Consider the following 18,433-nt stretch of genomic DNA (forward strand, 5'->3'; position numbering starts at 1 on the left):
GTAAGAATGGTTCTTGCTCAGCCCGTAGCAGCCACGTAAAACTTGCAACAACAAAGTAGAGGACGTCTAACTTGTTTTTGCAAGGCATGTTGTGATGTGATATGGTCAAGACGTGATGAGATATAAGTTTTTGTATGAGATGATCATGTTTTGTTGAAGTTATCGGCAACCGGCAAAAGCCTTATGGTTATCTCTCTATTGCATAAGATGCAAGCGCCAAATAATTGCTTTACTTTATCGCTATGCGATAGCAATAGTTGCAAGAGCAATTGTTGGTGAGACAACCATGTGACGACACATTGATATAGATCAAGATAATGGAGATCATGGTGTCATGCCGGTGACAATGGAGATCATGATGATGCTTTGGAGATGGATATCAAAGGCACAAGATGATGATGGCCATATCATGTCACATATTATGATTGCATGTGATGTTTATGTTTTATACCTCTTATTTTGCTTAGTTCAACGGTATCTTTATAAGATGATCTCTCACTAATTATCAAGGAACAAGTGGTCTCCCTGAGTATGCACCGTTGCGAAAGTTCTTCGTGCTGAGACACCACATGATGATCGAGTGTGATAGGCTCTACGTTCAAATACAACGGGTGCAAAATAGTTGCACACGCGGAATACTCAGGATAAACTTGACGAGCCTAGCATATAACAGATATGGCCTAGGAACACGGAGACCGAAAGATCGAGCGTGAATCATATAGTAGATATGATCAACATAGTGATGTTCACCATTGAAACTACTCCATCTCACGTGATGATCGGACATGGTTTAGTTGATTTGGATCACGTGATCACTTAGAGGATTAGAGGGGTGTCTATCTAAGTGGGAGTTCTTAAGTAATATGATTAATTGAACTTAAATTTATCATGAACTTAGTCCTGGTAGTATTAGCATATCTATGTAGTAGATCAATAGCTCGCGTTTAGCTCCCCTATTTTATTTTTGATATGTTCCCAGAGAAAACTAAGTTGAAAGATGTTAGTAGCAATAATGCGGATTGGATCCATGATCTGAGGTTTATCCTCATTGCTGCACAGAAGAATAATGTCCTTAATGCACCGCTAGGTGACAGACCTATTGCAGGAGCAGATGCAGACGTCATGAACGTTTGGCTAACTCAATATGATGACTACTTGATAGTTTAGTGCACCATGCTTAACAGCTTAGAATCGGGACTTCAAAGACGTTTTGAATGTCATGGATCATATGGCTGTTCCAGGAGTTGAAGTTCATATTTCAAGCAAATACCCGAGTTGAGATATATGAAGTCTCCAACAAGTTTTATAGCTAAAAGATGGAGGAGAATAGCTCAACCAGTGAGCATGTGTTCAGATTGTCTGGGTATTACAATCGCTTGAATCAAGTGGGAGTTAATCTTCCAGATAAAATAGTGATTGACAGAATTCTCTAGTCACCATCACCAAGTTAGTAGAACTTCATGATGAACTATAGTATGCAAGGGATGATGAAAACGATTCCTGAGCTTTTCATGATGATGAAATCGATGAAGGTAGAAATCAAGAAAGAGCATCAAGTGTTGATGATTAACAAGACCACTAGTTTCAAGAAAAGGGCAAAGGAAAAGAAAGGGAACTTCAAGAAGAACGGCAAGCAAGTTGCTACTCAAGTGAAGAAGCCCAAGTCTGGTCCTAAGCCTGAGACTAAGTGATTCTACTGCAAAGGGATTGGTCACTGGAAGCGCAATTGACCCAAGTATTTGGCGGATAAGAAGGATGGCAAAGTGAACAAAGGTATATTTGATATACAGATTATTGATGTGTATTTTACTAGCGTTCCTAGTAACCCCTCGGTATTTGATACTGGTTCAATTGCTAAGAATAGTAACTTGAAACGGGAGTTGCAGAATGAACAGAGACTAGTTAAGGGTGAAGTGACGATGTGTGTTGGAAGTGGTTCCAAGATTGATATGATCATCATCGCACACTCCCTATACTTTAGGGATTAGTGTTGAACCTAAATAAGTGTTATTTGGTGTTTGCGTTGAGCATGAATATGATTTGATCATGTTTATTGCAATACGGTTATTCATTTAAGTAAGAGAATAAATTGTTGTTCTGTTTACATGAATAAAACCTTCTATGGTCATACACCCAATGAAAATGGTTTGTTGGATCTCGATCGTGGTGATACACATTCTCATAATATTAAATCCAAAAGATGCAAAGTTAATAATGATAGTGCAACTTATTTGTGGCACTGCCGGTTAGGTCATATTGGTGTAAAGCGCATGAAGAAAATCCATGCTGATAGGCTTTTGGAATCACTTGATTATGAATCAGTTGATGCTTGTGAACCATGCCTCATGGGCAAGATGACTAAGACTCCGTTCTCCGAAACAATGGAGCGAGCAACAGATTTGTTGGAAATCATACATACTGATGTGTGTGGTCCGATGAATATTGAGGCTCGCGGCAGGTATCATTATTTTCTGATCTTCATAGATGATCTGAGCAGATATGAGTATATCTACTTGATGAAACATAAGTCTGAAAAATTTTAAAGGTTCAAAGAATTTCAGAGTGAAGTGGAGAATCATCGTAACAAAAATAAAAGTTTCTACGATATGATCGCAGAACTAAAATATTTGAGTTACGAGTTTGGCCTTCAGTTAAAACAATGTGAAATAGTTTCACTACTCACGCCACCTGGAACACCACAGTGTAATGGTGTGTCCGAACGTCATAACCGTACTTTATTAGATATAGTGCGATCTATGATGTCTCTTACCGATCTACCACTATCGTTTTGGGGTTATGCATTAGAGACAGCTACATTCACGTTAAATAGGGCACCATCTAAATCCATGGAGATGACACTGTATGCACTGTGGTTTGGCGAGAAACCTAAGCTGTCATTTCTTAAAGTTTGGGACTGCAATGCTTATGTGAAAAAGTTTCAACCTGATAAGCTCAAACCCAAATCGGAGAAGTGCGTCTTCAGAGAATACCCAAAAGAAAATGTTGGGTACACCTTCTATCACAGATCCGAAGGCAAGATATTCATTGCTGAGAATGGATCCTTTCTAGAGAAGGAGTTTCTCTCGAAAGAAGTGAGTGGGAGGAAAGTAGAACTTGATGAGGTAACTGTACCTGCTCCCTTATTGGAAAGTAGTTCATCACAGAAACCTGTTCCTGTGACTACTACACCAATTAGTGAGGAAGCTAATGATGATGATCATGTAACTTCAGATCAAGTTACTACCGAACCTCGTAGGTAAAACCAGAGTGATATCCGCACCAAAGTGGTACGGTAATCTTGTTCTGGAAGTCATGTTACTTGACCATGACGAGCCTACGAACTATGAGGAAGCGATGATGAGCCCAGATTCCTCGAAATGGCTTGAGGCCATGAAATCTGAGATGAGATCCATGTATGAGAACAAAGTATGGACTTTGATTGACTTGCCCAATGATCGGCGAGCCATTGAGATTAAATGGATCTTCAAGAGGAAGAAGGACGTTGATAGTAGTGTTACTATCTACAAATCTAGAATTGTCGCAAAAAGGTTTTCGACAAGTTCAAGGTGTTGACTACGATGAGAGTTTCTCACTCGTATCTATGCTTAAGTCTGTCCGAATCATGTTAGCAATTGCTGCATTTTATGAAATCTGGCAAATGGATAAACAAAATTGCATTCCTTAATGGATTTATTAAAAAAGAGTTGTATATGATGCAACCAGAAGGTTTTGTCAATCCTAAAGGTACTAACAAAATATGCAAGCTCCAACGATCCATCTATGGACTGGTGCAAGCATCTCGGAGTTGGAATATACGCTTTGATAAGTTGATCAAGGCATATAGTTTTATACAGACTTGCGGTGAAGCCTGTATTTACAAGCAAGTGAGTGGGAGCACTACAACATTTCTGATAAGTATATGTGAAAGACATATTGTTGATCGGAGATAATGTAGAATTATTCTACAAAGCATAAAGGAATGTTTGAAAGGAGTTTTTCAAAGAAAGACCTCGGTGAAGCTGCTTACATATTGAGCATCAATATCTATAGAGATAGATCAAGACGCTTGATAAGTTTTTCAATGATTACATACCTTGACAAGATTTTGAAGTAGTTCAAAATGGAACAGTCAAAGAAGGAGTTCTTGCCTGTGTTACAAAGGTGTGAAGTTGAGTAAGACTCAAAACCCGACCACCGCAGAAGATAGAGAGAGAATGAAAGTCATTCTCTATGCCTCAGCCATAGGTTCTATAAAGTATGCTATGCTGTGTACCAGACCTATTGTATACCCTGCCCTGAGTTTGGCAAGGGAGTACAATAGTGATCTAGGAGTAGATCACTGGACATTGGTCCAAATTATCCTTTGTGGAATAAGGATATGTTTCTCGATTATGGAGGTGACAAAAGGTTCGTCGTAAAGGGTTACGTCGATGCAAGTTTTGACACTGATCCAGATGACTCTAAGTCTCAATCTGGATACATATTGAAAGTGGGAGCAATTAGCTAGAGTAGCTCCATGCAGAGCATTGTTGACATAGAAAATTGCAAAATACTTACAGATCTGAATGTGGCAGACCCGTTGACTAAACTTCTCTCACAAGCAAAACATTATCACAGCTCAGTACTCTTTGGGTGTTAATCACATAGCGATGTGAACTAGATTATTGACTCTAGTAAACCCTTTGGGTGTTGGTCACATGTTGATGTGAACTATGGGTGTTAATCACATGGTGATGTGAACTATTGATGTTAAATCACATGGCGATGTGAACTAGATTATTGACTCTAGTGCAAGTGGGATACTGAAGGAAATATGCCCTAGAGGCAATAATAAAGTTATTATTTATTTCCTTATATCATGATAAATGTTTATTATTCATGCTAGAATTGTATTAACCGGAAACATAATACATGTGTGAATACATAGACAAACAGAGTGTCACTAGTATGCCTCTACTTGACTAGCTTGCTGATCAAAGATGGTTATGTTTCCTAACCATAGACATGAGTTGCCATTTGATTAATGGGATCACATCATTAGGTGAATGATGTGATTGACTTGACCCATTCCGTTAGCATAGCACTTGATCGTTTAGTTTGTTGCTATTGCTTTCTTCATGACTTATACATGTTCCTATGACTATGAGATTATACAACTCCCGTTTATCGGAGGAACACTTTGTGTGTCACCAAACGTCACAACGTAACTGGGTGATTATAAAGGTGCTCTACAGGTGTCTTCGAAGGTACTTGTTGGGTTGGCGTATTTCGAGATTAGGATTTGTCCCTCCGATTGTCGGAGAGGTATCTCTGGGCCCTCTCGATAATGCACATCACCTAAAGCCTTGCAAGCATTGCAACTAATGAGTTATTTGCGAGATGATGTATTACGGAACGAGTAAAGAGACTTGCCGGTAACGAGATTGAACTAGGTATTGAGATACCGACGATCGAATCTCGGGCAAGTAACATACCGATGACAAAGGGAACAACGTATGTTGTTATGCGGTCTGACCGATAAAGATCTTCAGAGAATATGTGGGAGCCAATATGAGCATCCAGGTTCCGCTATTGGTTATTGACCGGAGACGTGTCTCAGTCATGTCTACATTGTTCTCGAACCCGTATGGTCCGCACGCTTAAGGTTTCGATGACAGTTATATTATGAGTTTATGAGTTTTGATGTACCGAAGGAGTTCGGAGTCCCGGATGAGATCGGGGACATGACGAGGAGTCTCGAAATGGTCGAGACATAAAGATCGATATATTGGACGACTATATTTGGACATCGTAAAGGTTCCGAGTGATTCGGATATTTTTCGGAGTATCGGAGAGTTATGGGAATTCGCCGAGGAGTATATGGGCCTTATTGGGCTTTAGGGGAAAGAGAGAGGAGAGGTTGGGCGCCCCCCAAGGCCTAGTCCGAATTGGACTAGGGGGAGGGGCTGTGCCCCCTCCTTCCTTCTCTTCTCCCTTCCCTTGCCTTGACTCCTACTCCTACTACTTGGAAGGGCTCCTAGTTCTACTAGGAAAGGGGGAATCCTACTCCCGGTGGGAGTAGGACTCCCCTAGGGCGCGCCATAGGGGCCGGCCCTCTCCCCCCTCCTCCACTCCTTTATATACGTGGCCAAGGGGCACCCCATAGACACACAAGTTGATCTTCGTGATCGTTCTCTTAGCCGTGTGCGGTGCCCCCCTCCACCATAATCCTCGATAATATTGTAGCGGTGCTTAGGCGAAGCCCTGCGACGATAGAACATCAAGATCGTCACCACACCGTCGTGCTGACGGAACTCTTCCCCGACACTTTGCTGGATCGGAGTCCGGGGATCGTCATCGAGCTGAACGTGTGCTAGAACTCGGAGGTGCCGTAGTTTCGGTGCTTGATCGGTCGGGCCGTGAAGACGTACGACTACATCAACCGCGTTGTGCTAACACTTCCGCTTCCGGTCTACGAGGGTACGTAGACAACACTCTCCCCTCTCATTGCTATGCATCACCATGATCTTGCGTGTGCGTAGGAAATTTTTGAAATTACTACGTTCCCCAACAATGGCATCCGAGCCTAGGTTTTATGCGTTGATGTTATGCACGAGTAGAACACAAGTGAGTTGTGGGCGATATAAGTCATACTGCTTACCAGCATGTCATACTTTGGTTCGGCGGTACTGTTGGATGACGTGGCCCGGACCGACATTACGCGTACGCTTACGCGAGACTGGTTTTACTGCCGTGCTATGCACACAGGTGACTAACGGGTGTCAGTTTCTCCAACTTTAGTTGAACCGAGTGTGGCTACGCCCGGTCCTTGCGAAGCTTAAAATAGCACCAACTTGACAAACTATCGTTGTGGTTTTGATGCGTAGGTAAGAACGGTTCTTGCTCAGCCCGTAGCAGCCACGTAAAACTTGCAACAACAAAGTTGAGGACGTCTAACTTGTTTTTGCAAGGCATGATGTGATGTGATATGGTCAAGACGTGATGAGATATAAGTTTTTGTATGAGATGATCATGTTTTGTTGAAGTTATCGGCAACCGGCAAAAGCCTTATGGTTATCTCTCGATTGCATAAGATGCAAGCGCCAAATAATTGCTTTACTTTATCGCCATGTGATAGCAATAGTTGCAAGAGCAATTGTTGGTGAGACAACCATGTGATGACACATTGATATAGATCAAGATAATGGAGATCATGGTGTCATGCCGGTGACGATGGAGATCATGACGATGCTTTGGAGATGGAGATCAAAGGCACAAGATGATGATGGCCATATCATGTCACATATTATGATTGCATGTGATGTTTATCTTTTATACATCTTATTTTGCTTAGTTCGACGGTAGATTTATAAGATGATCTCTCACTAATTATAAAGGAACAAGTGTTCTCCCTGAGTATGCACCATTGCGAAAGTTCTTCGTGCTGAGACACCACGCGATGATCGGGTGTGATAGGCTCTACGTTCAAATACAACGGGTGCAAAACAGTTGCACACGCGGAATACTCAGGATAAACTTGACGAGCCTAGCATATAACAGATATGGCCTAGGAACACGGAGATCGAAAGATCGAGCGTGAATCATATAGTAGATATGATCAACATAGTGATGTTCACCATTGAAACTACTCCATCTCACGTGATGATCGGACATGGTTTAGTTGATTTGGATCGCGTGATCACTTAGAGGATTAGAGGGGTGTCTATCTAAGTGGGAGTTCTTAAGTAATATGATTAATTGAACTTAAATTTATCATGAACTTAGTCCTGGTAGTATTAGCATATCTATGTAGTAGATCAATAGCTCGCGTTTAGCTCCCCTATTTTATTTTTGATATGTTCCTAGAGAAAACTAAGTTGAAAGATGTTAGTAGCAATGATGCGGATTGGATCCATGATCTGAGGTTTATCCTCATTGCTGCACAGAAGAATTATGTCCTTAATGCACCGCTAGGTGACAGACCTATTGCAGGAGCAGATGCAGACGTCATGAACGTTTGGCTAACTCAATATGATGACTACTTGATAGTTTAGTGCACAATGCTTAACAGCTTAGAATCGGGACTTCAAAGACGTTTTGAATGTCATGGATCATATGGCTGTTCCAGGAGTTGAAGTTAATATTTCAAGCAAATACCCGAGTTGAGATATATGAAGTCTCCAACAAGTTCTATAGCTAAAAGATGGAGGAGAATAGCTCAACCAGTGAGCATGTGTTCAGATTGTCTGGGTATTACAATCGCTTGAATCAAGTGGGAGTTAATCTTCCAGATAAAATAGTGATTGACAGAATTCTCTAGTCACCATCACCAAGTTAGTAGAACTTCGTGATGAACTATAGTATGCAAGGGATGATGAAAACGATTCCTGAGCTTTTCATGATGATGAAATCGATGAAGGTAGAAATCAAGAAAGAGCATCAAGTGTTGATGATTAACAAGACCACTAGTTTCAAGAAAAGGGCAAAGGAAAAGAAAGGGAACTTCAAGAAGAACGGCAAGCAAGTTGCTGCTCAAGTGAAGAAGCCCAAGTCTGGTCCTAAGCCTGAGACTAAGTGATTCTACTGCAAAGGGACTGGTCACTGGAAGCGCAATTGACCCAAGTATTTGGCGGATAAGAAGGATGGCAAAGTGAACAAAGGTATATTTGATATACAGATTATTAATGTGTATTTTACTAGCGTTCCTAGTAACCCCTCGGTATTTGATATTGGTTCAATTGCTAAGAATAGTAACTTGAAACGGGAGTTGCAGAATGAACAGAGACTAGTTAAGGGTGAAGTGACGATGTGTGTTGGAAGTGGTTCCAAGATTGATATGATCATCATCGCACACTCCCTATACTTTAGGGATTAGTGTTGAACCTAAATAAGTGTTATTTGGTGTTTGCGTTGAGCATGAATATGATTTGATCATGTTTATTGCAATACGGTTATTCATTTAAGTAAGAGAATAAATTGTTGTTCTGTTTACATGAATAAAACCTTCTATCGTCATACACCCAATGAAAATGGTTTGTTGGATCTCGATCTTGGTGATACACATTCTCATAATATTGAATCCAAAAGATGCAAAGTTAATAATGATAGTGCAACTTATTTGTGGCACTGCCGGTTAGGTCATATTGGTGTAAAGCGCATGAAGAAAATCCATGCTGATGGGCTTTTGGAATCACTTGATTATGAATCAGTTGATGCTTGTGAACCATGCCTCATGGGCAAGATGACTAAGACTCCGTTCTCCGAAACAATGGAGCGAGCAACAGATTTGTTGGAAATCATACATACTGATGTGTGTGGTCCGATGAATATTGAGGCTCGCGGCAGGTATCATTATTTTCTGATCTTCACAGATGATCTGAGCAGATATGAGTATATCTACTTGATGAAACATAAGTCTGAAACATTTGAAAGGTTCAAAGAATTTCAGAGTGAAGTGGAGAATCATCGTAACAAAAATAAAAGTTTCTACGATATGATCGCAGAACTAAAATATTTGAGTTACGAGTTTGGCCTTCAGTTAAAACAATGTGAAATAGTTTCACTACTCACGCCACCTGGAACACCACAGTGTAATGGTGTGTCCGAACGTCATAACCGTACTTTATTAGATATAGTGCGATCTATGATGTCTCTTACCGATCTACCACTATCGTTTTGGGGTTATGCATTAGAGACAGCTACATTCACGTTAAATAGGGCACCATCTAAATCCATGGAGATGACACTGTATGCACTGTGGTTTGGCGAGAAACCTAAGCTGTCATTTCTTAAAGTTTGGGACTGCGATGCTTATGTGAAAAAGTTTCAACCTGATAAGCTCAAACCCAAATCAGAGAAGTGCGTCTTCAGAGAATACCCAAAAGAAAATGTTGGGTACACCTTCTATCACAGATCCGAAGGCAAGATATTCATTGCTGAGAATGGATCCTTTCTAGAGAAGGAGTTTCTCTCGAAAGAAGTGAGTGGGAGGAAAGTAGAACTTGATGAGGTAACTGTACCTGCTCCCTTATTGGAAAGTAGTTCATCACAGAAATCTGTTCCTGTGACTACTACACCAATTAGTGAGGAAGCTAATGATGATGATCATGTAACTTCAGATCAAGTTACTACCGAATCTCGTAGGTAAAACCAGAGTGATATCCGCACCAGAGCGGTACGGTAATCTTGTTCTGGAAGTCATGTTACTTGACCATGACGAGCCTACGAACTATGAGGAAGCGATGATGAGCCCAGATTCCGCGAAATGGCTTGAGGCCATGAAATCTGAGATGAGATCCATGTATGAGAACAAAGTATGGACTTTGATTGACTTGCCCAATGATCGGCGAGCCATTGAGATTAAATGGATCTTCAAGAGGAAGACGGACGTTGATAGTAGTGTTACTATCTACAAAGCTAGAATTGTCGCAAAAAGGTTTTCGACAAGTTCAAGGTGTTGACTACGATGAGAGTTTCTCACTCGTATCTATGCTTAAGTCTGTCTGAATCATGTTAGCAATTGCCGCATTTTATGAAATCTGGCAAATGGATAAACAAAATTGCATTCCTTAATGGATTTATTAAAAAAGAGTTGTATATGATGCAACCAGAAGGTTTTGTCAATCCTAAAGGTACTAACAAAATATGCAAGCTCCAACGATCCATCTATGGACTGGTGCAAGCATCTCGGAGTTGGAATATACGCTTTGATAAGTTGATCAAAGCATATAGTTTTATACAGACTTGCGGTGAAGCCTGTATTTACAAGAAAGTGAGTGGGAGCACTACAACATTTCTGATAAGTATATGTGAAAGACATAATGTTGATCGGAGATAATGTAGAATTATTCTACAAAGCATAAAGGAATGTTTGAAAGGAGTTTTTCAAAGAAAGACCTCGGTGAAGCTGCTTACATATTGAGCATCAATATCTATAGAGATAGATCAAGACGCTTGATAAGTTTTTCAATGATTACATACCTTGACAAGATTTTGAAGTAGTTCAAAATGGAACAGTCAAAGAAGGAGTTCTTGCCTGTGTTACAAAGGTGTGAAGTTGAGTAAGACTCAAAACCCAACCACGGCAGAAGATAGAGAGAGAATGAAAGTCATTCCCTATGCCTCAGCCATAGGTTCTATAAAGTATGCCATGCTGTGTACCAGACCTATTGTATACCCTGCCCTGAGTTTGGCAAAGGAGTACAATAGTGATCTAGGAGTAGATCACTGGACATTGGTCAAAATTATCCTTAGTGGAATAAGGATATGTTTCTCGATTATGGAGGTGACAAAAGGTTCGTCGTAAAGGGTTACGTCGATGCAAGTTTTGACACTGATCCAGATGACTCTAAGTCTCAATCTGGATACATATTGAAAGTGGGAGCAATTAGCTAGAGTAGCTCCATGCAGAGCATTGTTGACATAGAAAATTGCAAAATACTTATGGATCTGAATGTGGCAGACCGGTTGACTAAACTTCTCTCACAAGCAAAACATGATCACACCTCAGTACTCTTTGGGTGTTAATCACATAGCGATGTGAACTAGATTATTGACTCTAGTAAACCCTTTGGGTGTTGGTCACATGTCGATGTGAACTATGGGTGTTAATCACATGGTGATGTGAACTATTGATGTTAAATCACATGGCGATGTGAACTAGATTATTGACTCTAGTGCAAGTGGGAGACTGAAGGAAATATGCCCTAGAGGCAATAATAAAGTTATTATTTATTTCCTTATATCATGATAAATGTTTATTATTCATGCTAGAATTGTATTAACCGGAAACATAATACATGTGTGAATACATAGACAAACAGAGTGTCACTACTATGCCTCTACTTGACTAGCTCGTTGATCAAAGATGGTTATGTTTCCTAACCATAGACATGAGTTTTCATTTGATTAACGGGATCACATCATTAGGAGAATGATGTGATTGACTTGACCCATTCTGTTAGCATAGCACTTGATCGTTTAGTTTGTTGCTATTGCTTTCTTCATGACTTATACATGTTCCTATGACTATGAGATTAAACAACTCCCGTTTACCGGAGGAACACTTTGTGTGCCACCAAATGTCACAACGTAACTGGGTGATTATAAAGGTGCTCTACAGGTGTCTCCGAAGGTACTTGTTGGGTTGGCGTATTTCGAGATTAGGATTTGTCCCTCCGATTGTCGGAGAGGTATCTCTGGGCCCTCTCGGTAATGCACATCACCTAAAGCCTTGCAAGCATGGCAACTAATGAGTTAGTTGCGAGATGATGTATTACGGAACGAGTAAAGAGACTTGCCGGTAACGAGATTGAACTAGGTATTGAGATACCGACGATCGAATCTCGGGCCAGTAACATACCGATGACAAAGGGAACAACGTATGTTGTTATGCGGTCTGACCGATAAAGATCTTCGGAGAATATGTGGGAGCCAATATGAGCATCTAGGTTCCGCTATTGGTTATTTACTGGAGACGTGTCTCGTTCATGTCTACATTGTTCTCGAACCCGTAGGGTCCGCACGCTTAAGGTTTCGATGATAGTTATATTATGAGTTTATGAGTTTTGATGTACCGAAGGAGTTCGGAGTCCCGGATGAGATCGGGGACATGACGAGGAGTCTCGAAATGGTCGAGACGTAAAGATCAATATATTGGACGACTATATTTGGACATCGGAAAGGTTCCGAGTGATTCGGGTATTTTTCGGAGTACCGGAGAGTTACGGGAATTCGCCGGGGAGTATGTGGGCCTTATTGGGCTTTAGGGGAAAGAGAGAGGAGAGGTTGGGCGCCCCCCCAAGGCCTAGTCCGAATTGGACTAGGGGGAGGGGCTGCGCCCCCTCCTTCCTTCTCTTCTCCCTTCCCTTGCCTTGGCTCCTACTCCTACTACTTGGAAGGGCTCCTAGTTCTACTAGGGAAGGGGGAATCCTACTCCCGGTGGGAGTAGGACTCCCCTAGGGCGCGCCATAGGGGCCGGCCCTCTCCCCCCTCCTCCACTCCTTTATATACATGGCCAAGGGGCACCCCATAGACACACAAGTTGATCTTCGTGATCGCTCTCTTAGCCGTGTGCGGTGCCCCCCTCCACCATAATCCTCGATAATATTGTAGCGGTGCTTAGGCGAAGCCCTGCGACGGTACAACATCAAGATCGTCACCACGCCGTCGTGCTGACGGAACTCTTCCCTGACACTTTGCTGGATCGGAGTCCGGGGATCATCATCGAGCTGAACGTGTGCTAGAACTCGGAGGTGTCGTAGTTTCGGTGCTTGATCGGTCGGGCCATGAAGACGTACGACTACATCAACCGCGTTGTGCTAACGCTTCTGCTTCCGGTCTACGAGGGTACGTAGACAACACTCTCCCCTCTCATTGCTATGCATCACCATGATCTTGCGTGTGCGTAGGAAATTTTTGAAATTACTACGTTCCCCAACATGGCTATCATAATAGATTCATAAGGTAATTTAATTTTCTTTCTATGGAAGTGTGCCATGCCTTTCCTTAACGGAAATTGGAATCTAATATTTCCTTCCTTCATATCAATAATTGCACCAATCATTCTAAGGAAAGGTCTACCAAGAATAATAGGACATGAAGGATTGCAATCTATATCAAGAACAATGAAATCTATGGGCACATAGTTCCTATTTGCAACAATAAGAACATCATTAATTCTTCCCATAGGTTTCTTAATGGTGGAATCCGCAAGGTGCAAGTTTAGAGAGCAATCATCAAATTCACGGAAACCTAGCAAATCACATAAAGTTTTTGGAATCGTGGAAACACTTGCACCCAAATCACACAAAGCATAGCATTCATGATCTTTAATTTTAATTTTTATTGTAGGTTCCCACTCATCATAAAGTTTTCTAGGGATAGAAACTTCCAACTCAAGTTTTTCTTCATAAGATTGCATCAAAGCATCAACGATATGTTTAGTAAAAGCTTTATTTTGACTATAAGCATGAGGAGAATTTAGCACGGATTGCAACAAGGAAATACAATATATCAAAGAGCAATTATAATAATTAAATTCCTTGAAATCCAAGATAGTGGCTTCATTTCTATTTAAAGTTTTGACCTCTCCAATCCCACTTTTATCAACTTTTGCATCAAGATCTAAAAACTCAGAATTTTTGGGACGCCTTCTAACTAAAGTTGACTCATCTCCAGTCCATCATTATCAAGATTCATATTGCAAGACAAGGATTTAATAGGGGACACATTAATTACTTTTAGATATTCATCTTTATTGTCATGAAAACCAAAAGGACACGCTTTCACAAAGCAATCTTTCTTAGCACGCATCCTAGTGGTTCTTTCTTTGCACTCATCAATGGAAACTCTCATGGCTATGAGAGACTCATTGATATCATGCTTAGGTCGAATAGATCTAAGTTTCAAAGAATCAACATCAAGAGAAATTCTATCCATGTTCTTAGCCAACTCATCAATCTTAAGAAATTTTTCTTCAATCAAAGCATTGAAACTCTTTTGCGAAGTAATAAATTCTTTAATAATAGATTCATCAGATGGAATCTTATTATAATTTCCATATGAATTGTTGTAGGAATTACCATAATTATTAGAGGAATTACTAGGAAACGGCCTAGAATTAAAATTACCTCTATACGCGTTATTACCAAAATTGTTCCTACCAACAAAATTCACATCCATAGATAAATTATTATTGTCAATCAAATTAGACAAGGGCATATCATTAGGATCAGTAGGAGTACTCTTATTAGAAAAAAATCATAAGTTCATCCATCTTTCCACTCAAAACATTAATCTCTTCAATTGCATGCACCTTTTTACTAGTAGATCTTTCAGTGTGCCATTGAGAATAATTAACCATAATATTGTCTAGGAGTTTGGTAGCTTATCCTAGAGTGATTTTCATAAAAGTGCCTCCCGCGGCCGAATCTAAAAGATTTCTAGAAGAAAAATTCAATCCGGCATAAAAATATTGTATGATCATCCATAAATTCAAACCATGTGTAGGGCAATTATGTATCATTAATTTCATCCTCTCCCAAGATTGTGCAACATGTTCATGATCAAGTTTCTTAAAATTCATAATATTGTTTCTAAGAGAGATGATCTTAGCGGGAGGAAAATACTTAGAGATAAAAGCATCTTTGCACTTATTCCATGAATCAATACTATTTTTAGGCAAAGACGAAAACCAAGCTTTAGCACCATCTCTAAGCAAAAACGGAAATAGCTTAAGTTTAACAATATCGTTGTCCACATCTTTCTTCTTTTGCATATCACACAAATCAACAAAGTTGTTTAGATGGGTGGCGTCATCTTCACTAGGAAGGCCAGAAAACGGATCTTTCATGACAAGATTCAGCAAAGCAGTATTAATTTCATAAGATTCAGCATCGGTAAGAGGAGCAATCAAAGTGCTAATGAAATCATTATTGTTGGTATTGGCAAAGTCACACAATTTAGTATTATCTTGAACCATCGTAACAAGCAAGTAATCCAACACACAAGCAAACAAGAAGCAAGTGAAAAGAGGCGAACGGAAAGAGAGGGCGAATAAACGGCAAGGGTGAAGTGGGGGAGACACTACTAGGAAAAGGCCTACTAATGGCGCACCAGTTTTTCCTACTAATGGCGCATCACTGGTGCGCCATTACTAGCACGCCACTAGTAATTTTTACTCATGGCGCACCAGTGATGCGCCATTAGTATCTGGTATACTAATGGCGCACCACGGGTGCGCCATTAGCATAGGCCACGGTGCGCCATTAGTATAGGCCACGGTGCGCCATTAGTATTTTTGAATTTTGAAGGCGGGAAAATAGTAGTGGCGCACCGTCTAACCCCCACCGTGCGGCATTGCTATTTTTGAATTTTGAATTTGGATCTGGATCGTGATTTTTTTGCCCATTTTTTGCTAGTTTTTTTTGCTCTTTTTTGGCACGATATTATTTCAAATTTTGTTCCTGTTTTTGGATCTTGTACGTTCTTTTGCCGTGTTCTTTTGCCGGAGAGGAGTTCGTCGGAGAGGAGGAGGAGGAGGTCACCGGAGAGGCGCTCGCCTACATCGCCGGAGAGGAGGAGGAGGTCGCCGGAGAGGAGTTCACCGAAGCATCGGAGAGGAGGAAGGAGAAACCATGAGGGAATGGGAGGAGAGGAGGGAGGAGGAGCTCACCGGAGAGGAGGGAGGAGAAACCGTGAGGGAGGGGAGGGGAGGAGAGGAGGGAGGAGGAGGTTCCCGGAGAGGAGGAGGTCGCCGGAGAGGAGGAGGAGGAGGTCGCCGGAGAGGAGGAGGAGGTCGCCGGAGAGGAGAAGGAGGTCGCCGGAGAGGAGGAGGAGGAGGTCGCGGAGAGGAGGAGGGTAGTATGGTGGAGGAGAGAAGGGAAGATGGAGTGGAGGAGATGGAGTGGAGGAGAGGAGAGGAGAGGAGGAGATGGAGTGGAGGAGGTGCGCCCAGCCATATATACGACATAGTAATGGCGCACCATGGGCAGGTGCGCCATTACTAAATTTTTTTATTTTTTTGATTTATTTTGAATTTTGAAGGCGGGAAGATACTAATGGCGCACCATGGGCAGGTGCGCCATTAGTAACTTTTTTTATTTTTTTTTGACTTATTTTGAATTTTGAAGGTGGGAAGATACTAATGGTGCACCATGGGCAGGTGCGCCATTAGTAAAAGAATTTATTTTGTTGACTTATTTTGAATTTTGAAGACGGGAAGATACTAATGGCACACCATGGGCAGGTGCACCATTAGTAAGTTTGAATTTTTTTGAATTTTTTTGCCTCTCCAGATCTTAAAAGCCCCGTATCTTTTTTCCGTTAGGTTTTTGAGGATTTTGAAAATGTTTAACGAGGTTCCCCCTACTAAATTTGGATGTAACTTTTTGAGTAGATGATTTTTCATATAAAAAACTTTTTCATCCGAGTTCGTACGCAAAAGTTATGTCCATTTTTACAAATTCTCGAGAGATTTTGCAAAAAAGTCGAAAATTCATGTTTGTAATTTTGCTAACAGCTAGACCACATATCACATGGGAATCTTATTTTCTTTTATTATTTTGACATTTCCATCATTTTCTTTTATTTTTTTTGAAACTGAAAAGGCGGTCCACGGGGGGGGGGGGGGGGGGGGGTGCATTCGGGCGAATGTTTGGGCCAAGTTACTAATGGCGCACCGTGGCATGGTGCGCCATTACTAGTTCTAGTAATGGCGCACCACTCCCACGGTGCGCCATTAGTAGTTTTGAAAAAAATTAAAAAAAAATTACTAATGGCGCACCGTGGATGTGGTGCACCATTACTAGTTCAACTAGTAATGGCGCACCACTCCCACGGTCCGCCATTAGTAGTTTTGAAAAAATTAAATTTTTTTTACTAATGGCGCACCAACACATGGTGCGCCATTAGTATATAGTAATGGCGCACCACATGTCTGGTGCGCCACTAGTGTCAATTCCATCTAGCCCTTTTCCTAGTAGTGAGAGGAAAACGAGAGGCAAATGGCAAATAATGTAATGTGAAGGATAAGAGTTGTGATGGGTACTTGGTATGTCTTGACTTGGCATAGATCTCCCCAGCAACGGCGCCAGAAATCCTTCTTGCTACCTCTTGAGCACTGCGTTGGTTTTCCCTTGAAGAGGAAAGAGTGATGCAGTAAAGCAGCGTAAGTATTTCCCTCAGTTTTTGAGAACCAATGTATCAATCCAGTAGGAGACCACGCGTGAGTCACCTCATACCTACACACACAAATAAGAACCTCGCAACCAACGCGATAAAGGGGTTGTCAATCCCTTCACAGCCACTTGCAAGAGTGAGATCTGATAGAGATGATAATAATAAGATAAATATTTTTGGTATTTTTATGATATAGATTGAAAGTAAAGATTGCAAAATAAAATAGATTAGAAACTTGTATGATGGAAAATAGACCCGGGGGCCATAGGTTTCACTAGTGGCTTCTCTCAAGATAGCATAAGTATTACGGTGGGTGAACAACTTACTGTCAAGCAATTGATAGAAAAGCGAATAATTATGAGAATATCTAGGTATGATCATGTATATAGGCATCACGTCCGTGACAAGTAAACCAAAACGATTCTGCATCTACTACTATTAATCCACACACCGACCGCTATCCAGCATGCATCTAGAGTATTAAGTTCATAAGAACAGAGTAACGCCTTAAGCAAGATGACATGATGTAGAGGGATAAACTCATGCAATATGATATAAACCCCATCTTTTTATCCTCGATGGCAACAATACAATACGTGTCGTTTCCCTTTCTGTCACTGGTATCGAGCACCGCAAGATTGAACCCAAAACTAAGCACTTCTCCCATTGCAAGAAAGATCAATCTAGTAGGCCAAACCAAACTAATAAGTTGAAGAGACTTGCAAAGATAAACCAATCATACATAAAAGAATTCAGAGAAGATTCAAATATTGGT

The sequence above is a fragment of the Triticum urartu genome, chromosome 7A (genome assembly GCF_056163025.1).
Source record: "Triticum urartu cultivar PI428250 chromosome 7A, HENAU_Tu73, whole genome shotgun sequence".
In the NCBI taxonomy this organism is placed as follows: domain Eukaryota; kingdom Viridiplantae; phylum Streptophyta; class Magnoliopsida; order Poales; family Poaceae; genus Triticum; species Triticum urartu.